At 35.6% G+C, this 16,485-nt stretch overlaps 2 long non-coding RNA genes and 1 pseudogene across 3 annotated transcripts; all 3 read right to left on the bottom strand.

Annotated features, from left to right (window-relative positions):
• LOC147481144 (uncharacterized) lies at positions 1–1,975 on the bottom strand. Its single transcript, XR_015205729.1, has 3 exons — positions 1,843–1,975; positions 1,678–1,752; positions 1–119 (listed from the first exon to the last, which is right to left on the bottom strand). It is a non-coding gene; the product is annotated as an uncharacterized LOC147481144 (long non-coding RNA).
• A 540-nt stretch (positions 1,976–2,515) lies between these two features.
• LOC147481143 (uncharacterized) lies at positions 2,516–6,727 on the bottom strand. 2 transcript variants are annotated; one of them, XR_015205730.1, is made up of 4 exons: positions 6,345–6,727; positions 5,962–6,167; positions 4,110–4,175; positions 2,516–2,615 (listed from the first exon to the last, which is right to left on the bottom strand). It is a non-coding gene; the product is annotated as an uncharacterized LOC147481143 (long non-coding RNA). The 2 variants fall into 2 exon arrangements; XR_015205731.1 differs by lacking the exon at positions 2,516–2,615 and adding an exon at positions 3,480–3,611.
• A 7,127-nt stretch (positions 6,728–13,854) lies between these two features.
• On the bottom strand, positions 13,855–14,452 carry LOC147481142 (uncharacterized; annotated as a pseudogene).
• Between the last annotated feature and the right edge of the window lie 2,033 nt (positions 14,453–16,485).

Raw genomic sequence — 16,485 nt, 5'->3', positions numbered from 1 at the left:
CACGCCTATTATTTCCAAGCCCATAATGGTTGTTCCCATCACCATGATGATGTGCCCATCACCACCTCTTCTAAAAGAATTCCTCCTGCAGTGCTTTCTCTTGTCCGGTATTAGGTGACCTAGATTGATAGTATATATATGAAACATATATTTATGAATGGAAGTGTGGAACTAACAGTGCATATAGGTAATGAGAGAAAATTATACATTTTCTAGAAATCAATATCCTCTTAGCAAACCTTCAAAACCCATTGTTCTTTTCGTAATCTTTTAAAATAACATTTTTCCGGTTCTTCTGGTTCTACCCCTCTCATTGTGTGGCCAGGAATAGTGCGCACCACTACTTTCAAGTACAACTCAAGCAATCAAGATTTAGCATTTTAATTATCTTCTGCAAAATGAGCAAAAGTTATTATTATCGTTGTTCTATTTGCTTATCAACTTGAATTCCTTCGATGTAAACCCTAGGTCCGTAACTGAGCACAACCATAATAAATATGCTACTACAACATGGAAGTCTAAACTCAGAAACGACAAGAAATCCTAATTGCTAAAAAGCAAAGATGTCATATTAGCATTGAAATGAGATGGCCTTGTTTCTAGCAATATGGAACCTCTAGTGGGAGTGCAAATTTGCTAGTGAAGTATGGAAATGACTAATGAATTGGTTCATGATTATGTAATACTTCACCAATTTCAATGAGGCTATATGTCTAGAAATAAACGGCGAAGTCTATTCACTAAACAACTATGAGAAGAAGTTGTCTTTCATTAAAAGGTGGTGCTATGTCATTTGTAGGGATTCAGTTATTCGAATTAAATCTTCAACTGAGTTTTTTGTAGTTAAGGGGCATTCCTACAACTTGCTTAAACACCGAGTTTGTCACAGCTTGAGTAATGTTTGAAGAGCTAGTACAACACCTAAGCTAAAAAAAGTGCTACTAGTTGCCTCCAACCCAACTACTGAGTTTAAGCTAAACTTAGATGGTGTATTGATGTATCGAGGGGAATCTTTAAATTGTAGGTTATGGTATATATATATGAGTTAGAGTCTTAGAGATTACATTGGTAATTTCGTATTGATTATCCAAACTACAATCAACTGAAGAGATAGTAAATCTCGTTCAAAGAAGATGACCCCTCTAATAATAACCTATTACATATCTCTACCTAAAATAGCTAAATCTTTTGTGGGAGCTGTACCGAAAGATAATTAAACGATAATAATAACTTTTATTGCTCATTTCTGCAAAAGTTTTTAGAACCGATTTGGGCCTAGGCGAGTTGGTTGGGCACCGTATAGTGCCTAGAGACCTGCGGCCGGTCGCCTAGGCTGATTTTTAGAACACTGCCTACATGTATTTCGAATAAAGTTTCAATCCATCAGTCCAAAACGCATTGAATAGACACAGTTGTTAATAGTCATAAATCAATTCATGTATTGTCCAATATAATTTCTACCATATTCGTTTTTTTTTTGTTATGTATACACTCATTTGTTCAAACTTTTCCATATGTTCATTCTACTTAATTCTGCCTTTCACAGTCACATTCTATTATATCATCAAAGTTTCAAATAACACATGAATTGAATAAAAAGGAAAATAAATCAAACAAATTAATTATGAAATTTCACATTGGCTGCACCAATTTAAAAATAAGATGAAATCAACTAACCTAAAGAAAAGGCAAAAATTGTAAATAAATCTTCTCATTCTCTCTCCTCTCTAAATCAACATCACCACCAGGTACCTATTATCAAGCAATATTTAGTAACCAAATGGACTAAGAATATACCATATGAGAAAAAGGCAGGGAGATGTAAAATTGAGATGTATATACTTGATTTGATTAGGATCACCACCATAAGTAGCACTTGATAATGCCCAAGCAGCCTCTTTCTTAATATCAAACTCAGCAGTTTGGAGCAAATGAACTAAGGGGCCAATAATATCTGCAGCAATTACAACCTGTAGAATAAGAAGATATATTAAGGTAAAAATGGATTAAACGAAATAATAAAGGAATATTTTTAAGATAAGTTTTACATTCTATGCTTTTAAAAGCGCAGACACCCCCAAGCCGGGAGAGCTTTTGCCGGCCTTGTTCACATCACATTTCATTTCTTTCACAACCAAATGTAGGTATAAAAGCAACAGCTGTGTTTCTTCACTTTAAAAATTCAGGTAACATTCCTAATTAGGTTTTAACCTAAACTTAGCCTGATTCAAGGATTTGTTGTGCTAATTATACAACCAAAATCCCTACAAAGAAAATGTAAACTCTTATAAAATTTTGTAGTCTTGAAGTGGCAGCAAAGTTTTAAACTCAAATTACATCTTATTTCAAAGGATTTCGGTTGTGGAAGCACACCCACCAAGTCCTTGAACCAACATACAATATCAGGATAAAAAAACATATCCCAATTCACAGTAGCAGACTAAATATGGTAATAATAGAATAGTGAAAGGAGAATATATTCCGTACCTATATCCGATCCTTATTTCCAACAAATATTTTTGAAATGGTCCAACAAGCTTCTTTCTTGATACTCTTCTTGTGATTATTTGTTAAGAGGCTCAACAGGCAAGGAAGCTTTGAAAGTTGATTATAGCCTATAAAAAAGTAGAAGAAAATCATCAAAGACAAAACAAAGTAAAGATTCAACGGTTAAAAATATATTAATGTCTTTAAAAACTTTTTATTACTTAAATAGTTACATCATATCTCTCCCTAACCAAGTAAAAACCGGTTATAAACTTGTTTGCCCTCTAGGGGGTTCAGAGTCACATCACTAAGACTCTTAAAAAAAAATAGGTGTGGGCTCATTTTGTAGAGAAGACAAACACAGATTGACAATGACTGTAATAAGATTAAACATATTTGACTATAAAACCATGTCGGAACAGATCATGCTGATTTTTAGGGAGGGGATCTCTCACAAACATCAAATTCCAACATAACTCGAGTGACCATGAAAGATAGAATCAATATTAATGGGAGAATTTCACTATATGTATTACCTGAGTCTGCATATCATCTCCAGTAACAATATTTCCTACTGTTCGAAGGGCAGGGATTAACACTGAAGGCGATGGATGATTGAGAAAGAAAGAATGCATATGTTCAAATTTCAATCAACCGCAGATAATTCATCAGTTGATATATTTTTAATAGAACTTAAATGAAATCCAACACTCACATCAAGAGCTCAACAAGCCGAGGACAGACACCAACTTGGATTTTGTCATTTGTACCATCAGACAAATAAGAATCTTTATAAGATAGTGCCCAACATGCATCTGTCAATACTTCCTCATCACTTGAATGAATAAGCTGCTCAAGAGCAGGAGTGTAGGCTTTGATTACCCAAAAGTAATCACAAATAAGTTACACCACAGTAAAATATCTACTAGAATCTATGTCACTCACGATATACTATGTGGATATCCAACCTGCTTTGAAAGGAGGCATGGTTTCCCCACGGAAAAATTTGATAAAGTCGAAGTGGCATTTCTAAGCATAGAAAGCTTGGCATGCTCATTCAACTGTGCAAGCAATGGGATCAAGGCACCATGGCCAAGAACAAGACCTCGGCATTTCCTATACTTCTGATAAGATGATGAAGAATAATAATTTCCGACCAGTAAACACTCCAATTGCTACAAGTTGATTATGAGAACTCTCTATTTAATCACCATGTTCTTCGCTTTTCAGGTGCATGAATTGAAAATAAAAATAAAATTTTTAGGGAGACGAAACTTGGTGGAGTCGTGCAATAAAAAAAATCTAATACACTATTTTTTTTTTTATTGAAAGTGATATACCCTTTTTACCCTTTTTTGTAAACTTATTCTCTTGGTTGCCATTTTGCGAATGAGTGGACAAGACTATCACAGATCCGATGCATCTCGTGCAACATAGATTTAGCGTTAACAATAAAGTAAATAACTTTATATATTGCTTTTAAAATTTATTAGATTGAATTTGGATAATCCGATTCAATCAGAAGTACTTTGTTGTGGTAACAACAATCTACACATTTCTAAATTTTCTATAAAACGAAGTTTGTTATTGTTCAGAATTTACAATAAAAAGAATGGTCTTACTTCTTCTGAGCTGCAGCAAATAACTGTTCATTGTGCAAGAAAACCACATCTCACAGTTTCCCCGACCTGAAATTAAAATAGATTATAAATTATTAGAAACCATACAACAAAAGCTATAAGAAGATTCAATCTATTGGTGTACATAACAACCCACCACCTCTCTCTCTTGGAGGACTTGTGATCATCTTGTAGAAGTAAACATGATGACCATATGTTGAGCATTTGAGTATATAGGCTGTAGTTAGGAGCCTCCAACTTGTAGGTGGAATTAACAAAGAGATATCACAGTTGTGATATATACCACTGAACATGAAAACTAAGGGAAACGTCCAAACCTCAGATATAAAGTAGAATTAGTATAATTATATGATGTGTTGAGTAATAGTTCATGTATCATTCCTCCAAGACTAGAAGACATGTCTTCTATAAATATTTCCTTGCTCAAAAGGGGTAGAGTTGTGCTGTGTAAGTTCCTAGAAGGTGATTCGTATCAAAGCTGTCCGGATATGTACCAATACTAGTTTTCAGTGATATAATCAATTTCTCATTTATCTTGGTATATAACATAGTAACATACAATGAAGAAGAAAGTACAAATAAATCATGGTCGCAATTGCTATAGTGAGTAAAATTGGACCTTAGGAGTAATACTTTCGAATCTTTATTAGCTAAACCAATGTGCTAATGTATCATCCAATTATCCAAATTACACATGAACTGAATGGAAAATAAAGAAAACAAACAGTTTAATTTTAAAATCAAATAGAAGCAATTCAAACAGGGATGAAATTGAGTTTGCATTATACTACAAAAATGTGAACCCCACCGATCTACTTACCTTAATTCACCCCATCTATATGTTTATGCTTTTGAAACTAGTTTTAGTATAACTAACTGCTCAAACCACAACACTACCTAGAAAAACTAATAGTTTCAGTATAACTAACTACTCCAATGTGAATACTTTTGAAGAAACTATACTGGTAATATGGTGCAATTTGTAGGTTAAAATATGGGTCGTATTAAAATCAAAGAATGTAAAAATACCAATAGTCACATAATAATAATAGTAACAATAATAATAACTAATAAGAATAATAAATCACAATGGCTGTAATGTTAAACCTACATAGCTCACATTACCATAAAAGAATTGATAGGCTAAAGAGCTACAACATTCAAATGGATACAATTTCTAGACCATTCCATTACACCTTTAATGGAAGATTATAATGCCAAAGTAGTGTCTTGCAAATAATACCCTCACTCTGTAAACAAATCAAGATTCCATGAAGTAATGTTTGCTTGGAGACTAAGATGCACCAAGTCAATCAGTGCTCTTTTTCACTATCCAGGCTTGTGGTTACTAAGAAAGAAATAAAAGTAATCAAAGCATCAACATATTCACAAGCCCAACTGCTCCAGCATATACTAATCCCATTTAGAAGACTTCTAAAGGGAAGAAGTCACAAAATACAAGAAAAACAACCATCTAAAGGGACTCAACAAGAAAAGCACCTCACTTTTTATCATGTATATATTGGGATAGACCGAAAAGAGATAGAAATTAGGAAGCCTATATTTTATATTGTATATACACCTAACCATGGATATCTGGTTCCGTCAACACCTCTAATGGGTTGGCAAAACAGCAAAAAGAATCCTTGGTTGGATGACCTCATGCTGATATTGAAAAATATACTTTTCATTTGACATCTTTTGTGAGCAATTTAGTGTAATTATCACTCAACCAAGTACCCACCATCTAATTCTATTTGTTTCGCGTAGCAAAGAAAATAATAACATCTTAAAAGAGAAATATTAGTCAAGTACATTTTAAAAAGATAATTACCAATGCAACAACAATCTTCTCCTCGGTTGTTGACCATTGCAATGAAACACAAGCACAGCAGGCACGGACAAGGACTTGCATCTTGACAATGGCCTAAACATAGCGCAATGCTCCTAGCCTCCTATAGCATGCCTTCTTTCCAAATGCCCATAGAAAGCAGCTTGCAACTTAACTGTATTCTTAAGTTTCAAGAGTGCTCTCTAAGCCTATTAAAGTCAATGTAAAGAAGAAACAACAAATATAAAATCCACAAATACTAAGTAACCAATCAAATATTCCACAAGTATGGAGTCGACTAAAGAAATCATGTTTCCTCCATTCAAATCTATTTAAAGTTAGAATCATATCATGGAAATAAAAAAAATACAGGGAAAAGAAAGTACCAAGTATGCTCTGATGGCAGCTTGGACGACGATGGCAGAAAATTCATTCAAGTTGCAACTAATCTCACTTGTATTCTCTTTTGTCACTAACGTACCATTTTTTTCAGAAATCTGCATGGAAACTAAGGGGTCAGTCTTGGCAACACTTTCTTTAGCAATCAACAGGACAGAAAATTTTGAATTCACTGTAGTTGACAAGGGAGGCATTTCTTCAGTCCATTGCGATACAGAGATTTTTTCAGGAACACTGCGCCCATTTTGTGCATGGAACTCGTTACTAGTTGATTCCAGGTTCTCCTTATTTCCAGAAAATGGAATTTCTAAGGTCACAGTGTTACTTAGCACTCGATACCTTGTAGATTTCTTCTGGAAACTCCACCGCATCAAAATTTTGTAGTGTTTGTCATATACTATATCCCACCCACCCCATATTCCCCCTCCCCCCCACAATAGAAATACTAGTAACAATTAGTGGAAGCACACGCCCATGGCAGAGAATCCTATAGGGGGTATAGGTTATGACAATTACTACTATTTTTTGTGGGAAAATTGGTGTGGGCTGTAGCCCTTCCCCCCCGGCGGAGAATCTTGGATCCGCCTTTGAGTAGTGTTCGTAGCATGGCAGCACTTCACTGCCAATTCTAAGCCTGGTAGTGGCATGTGCCAGTTTCCCAACTGATGTATACTTTCAACAATTCCTACAATAAATCCTAATCCTTTTCATAATTGGGGTGTTACATCTATTCACTGAACAACTATGAGAAGTTGTCTTTCATTAAAAGGTGGAGCTATGGCACCCAGGGATTCAGTTATTCGAACTAAATCTTCAATTGAGTTTTTTGTAGTTAAGGGGCATTCCTACAACTTGCTTAAACACCAAGTTATGTGTCACAACTTGAGTAATATTTGAAGAGCTACTAGAGCACCTAGGCTAAAAAAAGTGCAATTGGTTGCCACCAACCCAACGACAGTTTAAGCTAAACTTAGATGGTGTATCAAGGAGAATCTTTAAATTGTTGGTTATGGTATATGTGAGTTCGAGTCTTAGAGATTACATTGGCAATTTCGTATTGATTATCCAAACTACAATCAATCTCATTCAAAGAAGATGACCCTCTAATAATAACCTATTACAAATACCTACCTAAAACAGCTCAAACCACCTACAGGTATTTTGAATAAAGTTTCAATCCATCAGTCCAAAACACATTGAATAAACACGATTGACAATAGTCATAAATCAATTCATGCATTGTCCAATATAATTTCTACCATATTCATATGTTCATTCTACTATACTTAGGTTCCACAGTCACATTCTATTAAATCATCAAAGTTTCAAATAACACTTGAATTGAATAAAAAGGAAAAATAAATCCAACAAATTAATTCTGAAATTTTACATTGGCCGCACCAATTTAAATAAGATGAAATCAGCTAACCTAAAGAAAAGGCAAAAATTGTGAATGAATATTCCCAAGGGCAAAATATCCACTATTCCAATGTGCTGAGATCGATTCTACTCTCACCAATGGTGCAGGAAAAAACTATAAAAATGTATGCACTAAAATATTGAGGATTCGTTTCCATTAGGCAAGTAGTTTAATAAGAAAATGCTTTATCACTTTTCTTGACAAAAGAAAATGCTTCATTGTTCATACCTCAAGATAATAAGTAGTCCCGGCACGCTCCTTTTAAATCGGATGAGTAAACAACAGAGGCTTTATATTCTTTTCGACTATCGATCGAGCACCTTCAAGAAAGAAAGTACCCAATCAAGTATCAATAAAAGGAAAAGGATCTCCAGAAATATACACTTACTTCTGCTTGTTGTCTCCCAACCTCATTGAGTTCTTCGCTTTTCAGTTGCATGCATTGAAGCGAGAGAGAAAAATTTTAGGGAGATGAAACTGGTGGTCATACAAAAGAAAAATCTAATACACTATTTTATTTTTAAAGAAAGTGAGATACCCTTTTTACCCTTTTTTGTAAACTTATTCTACCGGTTGCATTCGGCAGAATGAGTGGACAAGAATCAAGCGTATCGCTACATCTTGCGTATTGTAGATTTAGCCCAAATAAATATGAAAACAACACAGTAGTAGTCCTACTGTTCTAACAATTCGGAAAGTTTCTTATTCAGTTGATCACTAACGCAAAGGCTTGCAAAATTACGTATTTAAAAAGAAAGATGGGTTTAGAGAAGAAACTTCACGAACTAACGACATTGTGTTTTGGTAGTGATGGTGAAGTTAGTATCTGGCCTAAAGAAGAAAATAAAGTTCGTTCAGTTATTAAGAGGTACAATAATGGGCTAACAAAGAAGAAGAGGGTAGAGGAGGATAAGTGGGTGTTTGGTTCTCATTTTTTCAAAAAATCATTTTTTCTTAAAAAATATTTTTATGAAAAAGTATTTATTCTAAAAACAGTTTTTCAATAAACATTTTTTATTGTGATTTTTCTTAAAAGCTATTTTATCAAATCAGATTTCCCATTATGTTTCTCGATATATTTTGGTATATTGTGGCATAAATCACTAAAGTCTAAAACATCCGGAGAGTTCATTTGCCTTGAACACCCAAAGTGTTTCTTTCAAAGAAAAATAGTTTTTTAACTTGTAAAACAAGTTTTATCTAATTATCATAAAACAAGTTTTTGGGACCAAAAAGTGTTTTTGGATGAAAAACTATTTTGTTTTTTAAATAGAAAACCAAACACATTTATTTTTTCAAAAAATATTTTTTCACTAATAAACACTTTTTGACAATAAATAAATAGGATCCAAACACCCCCTAAGCTTAATGAGTTATCGAGAGAGGGTTTATCTAGTTTGGTTAGTTTGTTGGTTAAGGTGAGAGAGAAGGAAGAGTTGCGGTTAGTGGAAGTGATCTAATGATACATGATGACGCTGCAACAATGCCGTCGAACGATCACATTACAAGTGAAAGTGGTGATTTTTTGTGGAGTGACGTTGATTTTGACCACTTTATTAACTTTGATATTTCTTATGTTGATCTATCAATGAGTTATGAATCCCAACCGCAACCGCTCCAGACAATGCCAATGTTTGGAGGGACTAATTCTATACTGGGGATGGATTCTTGATCAATGTGGACGGACCTAAGTGGTCCAACCCACTTACATCTCCCACTCGCCCACATAGGGCAAATCTCAATCTCTTTTATTCATCTTTGCGTACATGGAATAAAGTGTGCGACCTCATGAGAAAAACAAAGAGCAACAGGAGCGATATTATTAAGTTTTCACCCAACTAATAAAAATGCATCACCCAGAAGCATCTCGTATATGCCTTAGACATTGTTGATTACACTGGAATCAACACTCTTAATCCCTCGTATAAAGCAGTGCTACATCCCCTCCTTGTTTTGTACTCATGACATTAAAATATATAGTCGCGGGCCCGCTATGAGTCACAAAATATATGTAATATCAAAAAGTCTTCCCTAAACATTCATGCATGCCATTTCAATTATATTTAGTCGCTTTCCTAGAAATGCCCCGTAATATAGTAAATCTCGTCTTACTTAGGAAGCACACTAAAGTAGCGTCACCAAATATTCTCTTCATGACATAACCTTAGGTTAAAAAAGGCATACAATGGGAAAATGTTTTAATTATCCCAGTGGCTCACATAACAATGAAGAAGGGATTCATTCATTGTTCTCAGTATTTGTCGACAAATCACATACAATATGTTATGTATGATATGGTGTTATCCCATTAAAATAGGTATGTCACTTGCTAAACTGTAACACCATACGAATTTTAGTCTAGTCGCTAAACAAGCGCCTAACTTGAATTTTATCCCAGTCACTCTCTAGCGCCTGTAAAGAAAAACACTTATATTCGGCTTAACTACATGCTACATAAAATTGTGGACAAATTTTATGTTCGACCTTTGTTTTATAAGGTCTCATCTTAGTTCAACTAAGGTGACATTCAAGAATTTAAAAAATATATATATTCTTTTTCGTTCTTCTAGCGCTAAGAATATAGATGTCTCATCTTGCTCGCTCTCCGGCCAAGCGCTAAGGTGAATCACCTATGTGAGTAGGTCGATTCAAGCCCCGTGACAAAAACAAATCAAGAATGTGTAATTAAAAGAATATTCCAAAAAAACTGAATTAATGAAATATATCAAAAACAATGTCAATTACATAAAAGATATCCAAACATATCAAATCCTACGAAGTCCCATACTCCTAACATGAGATTTAAACGCATCTCATGCAATAAGTTTAGTCATGGGATCAACCAACATGTTAAGCGTGGAGATATGTTTCAAGACCACATCTCCTATTGCAACCTTATCTCGAATGTAGTGAAAACGAGTCTCTATGTGTTTGGCCTTCCCATGATACTTAGGATCCTTGGAAAATGCTAGAGTTGCAGTACTATCACTATAAAGTAATACTGCATTCTCTGCATGAGCTGTGATATCTAAGAGTATCAAGAATTTTCTTAGCCAAACAGTTTCTTGGATTGCAGTTGAGCAAGCAACATACTCTGACTCCATTGTAGACAAAGCAACACATTTTTGCTTCTGGCTACACCAAGTAATAATTCCACCTCCGAGCACAAAAGCATAACCCGAAGTGGACTTGTGCTCATCTTTATCACCAGCCCATTCTGCATCGGTGTAACCTTTCAGTTTCAAGTCTCCACCATGGTAACTTAGGACAAAATCAGCAGTCCCTTGTAGATATCTGAGTATCCTTTTTCATAGCTTTCTAATGAGCTGGACCAGGATTACTCTGATAATAACTGACTAACCCAACTGCAAAGCTGATATTTGGTCGAGTACACATCATGGCATACATCAGACTACCAATTGTAGCCGCATATGGCACATTGGACATTTGATTCTTTTCTTCATTAGTTTTGGGACACTGATCAAGGTTTAAGTCACATCCTTTTTCCAATGGGGTGTCTATTGGTTTGGAGTTTTGCATACGGAAACGCTCAAGAATCTTTCTAATGTAAGTCTCCTGAGACAAACCAAGAAATTTCTTTTTGCGATCTTTCGTGATCTTACCTCCTAACACATAGTCTGCTTCATCCATATCCTTCATGTCAAAATTGGAGGACACCCACTTCTTAGTGGCAACAATGGAATCCGTATCATTCACAGCTAAAAGAATGTCATCAACATACAACGAAAGGATAAGAAAACTCTTTCTGGATCGTTTAGTGTACACGCAGTGATCTTCTTCAATCATCTCAAAACCAATTGAGGTAATTGAATTGTGAAATCTGAGATACCATTGCCTAGATGACGTACTCCATTTGAAAAAGTTATAAATCATGTTGTGCGACAATAGCTAGAATGAGGCGAATTGAAGCGAATCTCACCACAGGGGAGAATGTCTCTTCATAGTCTATACCCTGTTGTTGGGTATATCCTTTCGCCACAAGGCGTGCTTTATGCTTGTCAATTGAACCATCTGCCTTGCGTTTAACTTTAAAATCCATTTATTTTCAACAGTTTTACGCCCAGGCGGAAGATCAACTAACTCCCAGACCTCATTTTTCCCCATTGAGCTCATGTCATCTTGCATAACAACCATCCACTTGTCTCTAGCAGGAGAAGAAATTGCTTCTTTGAAAGAATTAGGTTCTTCCTCATCTAATGGAGTACACATAAAAATATCCCCTTCAATCTCGAAATGACGACAGGGAATATTTCCACGTTTACTCCTACGCACTTGAGGATCTAGTGGTACACTCCCACTGTCTGGTACACTCCCACTAGGTTGAAAACCACTCCCACTATCTTCAGCAATTACAGGATGAGAAATTAATTCCCCACCCTCGCTTGAAGATGGTAGGATGTTTTCGTACTCCTCTATCTCATAGAGGTCAAGATCTTTCTTTGCATTACTTATGCTAAGGAAATCATTCTCAATGAAATCTATATCACGAGACTTTATTTCTGTCATTCCTCCATCAGGATGTTTACCATACATAACATAACCTTTTGAGCTATTAGAATACCTTACAAAGATACACTTTCTAGCTTTAGGGACTAGTTTCCCATACTTATGAGAGATGTTGTGAAAAAAACCTGCTGAACCCCATGGGTGCAAATGCTCCAAACGGGGCTTTTCACCTTTCCAAAGTTCATAGGGTGTTGAAGGAACTAACTGAGAAGGCACTCGGTTAAGTATGTAAGAAGCAGTCAAAAGTGTGTCCCCCCAAAATGATATAGGGAGATTACTTTGCGCCATCATTGATCTAACCATATCTAATAGAGTTCTATTTCTTCTCTCCGCTACACCATTTTGTTGCGGAGTATAAAGAATAGTTAATTGTCTGCATATCCCTTTTTTCTCACATAGTTCCTTGAACTGATCAGATAAGTATTCACGTCCTCGGTCAGTTTGAAGAGTTTTTAAGCTCCTCTCTTTCTGTGTCTCAACCTCTACTATAAAGCGTTTAAAACAATTCAAAGCTTCATAGCGGTGAGTTATTAGATAGACATAACCATATCGTGAGTAATCATCTATAAGAGTGAGAAAATAAAAGGCACCATGATGTGCCTTAACATTCATAGGCCCACAAATATCTGAGTGGATTAGCTCAAGCGGCTGAGTAGCTCTTACTACCTTTCCAAAAGGCTTTCTACATGCTTTACCAGCTAAACATGGTTCACATATAGGTAGGTCAACCTTAGCGAGTGGGCCCAATAGGCCTTCTCTCGCTAATCTGGTCATCCCATCTTGTCCTATATGACCTAGTCTAGCATGCCAAGTAACAAAATTAATATTTCTACTTGCACTAGCCATGTAAGATAATGAAAAAAAAGAATCATTCAATTCAACTTTAAAGAAATTATTCATAAGGAATCCATGTCCAAAAACAATACTATCCAACTTAATATCCAACCTATCAGCCTTAAAATCAAAAGAATATCCAAAAGAAAGAAGTGCTAAAACAGAAAGCAAATTATGCTGAATTCTAGGAACATAAAGCACATCATGTAGAAGAAGTACGCGCCCAGTGTGTAATGAGAGTTGGTATGTACCAATTCCTAATGCATCTTCACTAGTGCCATTTTCCATATAAAGCCTCTGGGTGTTTGTTGGAATTTGACGATAATCTCTAAACCCTACTCGCTCTCGAGCTACATGCCTAGTTGCTCTTATATCTACAATCCATTTAGGGAGAGAATGAGCAACTAAAACATGTGTACATACACTTATGTAATGAGAGTCAGGGGAAATGGATGGAAATGGATACCTGCTTCAGCTCAGTGCAATCATGAGCGAAGTGTCCCATCTGCTTACAGTTGTAGCATCTCACTTTGGTCATATCAATTTCTTTCTTTCCACCACGCTTGCCTCTGTGGTGCTTGGCTATTCCTACCTTAGGAGCCAACTTATTGGCCCCTCCTTGCTTCTTGGGTTTGTTATTACCCGTGTGCTTAGACCCATTTGTCTTGCTTTCGCGGATGCAATTAAAAGGCGAGAAGCATTACGGTTATCCTATCCTAGCTCCGCCTCCGCCTCCAATGTCGAGAAATATCAAAAAAATTCTTAATACTCTCATTGTGAGTCATGATTTGCTTCATATGCATCCAAGAATCAGGGAGATATCTTATCACAGCTTGGACTTGCTGCTCATTAGTAAGGAGATTTCCAGCGGTCTTTAGCTCGTGAATCATGCTTGATAACACCCTTAGGTGTTCAGGCATGGTTGCCTTGGGATCTTTCCTAAACATCTCAAACTTTAAAACTAGACTTCTAAGTCTAGTAGTAGATGTTCCACCGAAAGCAAATTTCAGTTGATCCCACATGTCCTTAGCTATGGAGAATGTCTCATATTCTCCAATCAGATCATCATGCATGCTGCTCAACATAATGTAGCACGCACGACGATCCATTTTGGTCTATGCTTGATAAGTCTCAAGGTCACGACGATTTTGGGCTATAGTCCCAATTTCAGGATGGGCCATCAAAATGGTTAAGTGTTCCTGGAGTTCTTGCTCATTCAAGAGGTATTGAATTTTCCTATGCCATATATCATAGTTTGCCCCCATCAAGTTTAGTTCCATGGTTAAGGTCTGCAACTACTGTCTTGGTGGCCATCACTACATTCAGATTGTGCAAGGATTGACATATGTCAGCAACTAAGTTTTTGTATCTATCTTCTACATATATGCAATGGTGGATATAACATTAGTCTATACACATTCTTTAAATTTATTCCAAAAAATCCAATCCAAAAAATATTATCTTATTTTACATATTGGGATCGAAAACTTGCAAAGCTCATAATTATCTCCCAACAATGTAAATAAAGAGTATATCTTCCAATTGATTTTTGAACAAATTCCATATTAGGAGGAACAAAACCTCTACTAATCATATTCCACATAATACGATAAAAAAAAATATGCCAAACAAAAACAAAGAATAATAGCTATCATTTTATGGCATAAAGAATCATATGGTTCTACTGTAACTATATGTAAAGCTCGGAATCATGACCTGGGATCTATCCCAATGGATTCAGAAAGGTCAAAAACCCTTGTATACAAAAAAACAGATCATTTGGCCCTCTCCAAAGGCCTGAACCGGCTCATAAACATTATACCGGTTCATCTAAGATATACTGTCACAGCAACTTATACCTGGCATTTGGATCAACCGATGATTCCAACAGATTCAAAAGGGTCAAAAACCCTTGGGTAAGAAATTTCAGGTTAATCAGTCTTCAAAAAAGGCCTGAACCAGACCAAAAACTATAACCGGTTCATACTTAACCGGATAGAACCGGGTTGGTTCAGGTGCAAAAAACGAGTCAGAAAATAGTTCCAGGGAACTAAGTCAACTCAACTTATTAAGCTGATTCGAAACAGATCTAACCAAGTTAACTCGTGAGCTAACTCGGTCATCTTTTTCAGTAAACATGCAAATATTTATGGCAAGGTAGGCATGCTTAGAGACGTGTATCTATCTCATTATAGATCCAAACTAAACATACTTTATACTCTTATGAAGATCTCACAATATAGATTACTAACATGCAAATATTAAGCATCAATAAGATCTGTAAATCGATAAAAAAACAGTCCAAAGTTATGAAGAAATGGTGTTAAAACTTTGATTTGAGTTTTCTCTCAATCTACTTAACGGTTTTCCATGAAATTTTGGGAGAACATTCCTCTCACTAAGAGCAAAAAACCCTACTAATTAGTTTTTAAAAACTCATGACATGTAGAGATTGAAAATCAATAGATTGTTTATTAATGGTTTTTGAGAAAAACTAACAAAACTTGATTTTTATCAATGCATGTTACAATGGCGAATCAACAAACATAAACAGCTCTGATACCAATATAAGTATTACACTAACATGCTATTCGAGTTATAGAGCATACCTCTTGTCCAGCGGAAGAAACTCGAAGTCAAAGAATGATAACCTTTGAGAGTTGTTAGTAGCCTTGTCTCTAGAGAAGGATTGTTACTAGAATCAATCCCCTTTGTATCCACACCTTAAGCCCCACTTCTCTGTTGAATTGAGAAAATAAGAGAGAGTCTTTCTTTTTGTTCTAGCTCCTTGTGTTTTTAATACCTACATAAGGTATATAAAACCAACCAAGCAAACAGCTAACCCAACTCTTGCGTAACAAGAGATTCTGGATAGATTATATTCTATCCAGTAGGACTACTATCCTACGATCCAGGGAGTAGCTTATACTGGGAGGATCCTTCATCAATGTGGGCAGACCTAAGTGGTCCAACCCACTTACAGTTTGTAATGTCGAATATTGTGATTTTTTCTTCTGTAAGATGTAGTTTAATTCAATGGAAAAAAGGGTTTCCACCTTAAATTTTACTTCTGTCGAATATCTTTTTCCATAATAGTGTGACATAAATACTATTTGTGGTGCTTGGAATACTAATTAATAATGTTAAACGATATCTACTTCAACTTCTTAGGACTAATGAGTACTTTCTACCTCCTTGGTTTATCGACTAATGATAGCTAGTACTTAGCATAACATCATGTTCATACTTTCCGTGTTAACCAGAAGACACTCTGGGAGAAGTACCGTCGCCTTCAGTTTTAAGGACCATTAGAAACCTTTCTGGTATAAATATGGACACCTGATTTT

The sequence above is a fragment of the Coptis chinensis genome, chromosome 8 (genome assembly GCF_015680905.1).
Source record: "Coptis chinensis isolate HL-2020 chromosome 8, ASM1568090v1, whole genome shotgun sequence".
Classification (NCBI taxonomy): domain Eukaryota; kingdom Viridiplantae; phylum Streptophyta; class Magnoliopsida; order Ranunculales; family Ranunculaceae; genus Coptis; species Coptis chinensis.
The sequence above is the reverse complement of the archived record's forward strand: the minus strand, read 5'-3'. Positions and strand labels throughout refer to the sequence as shown.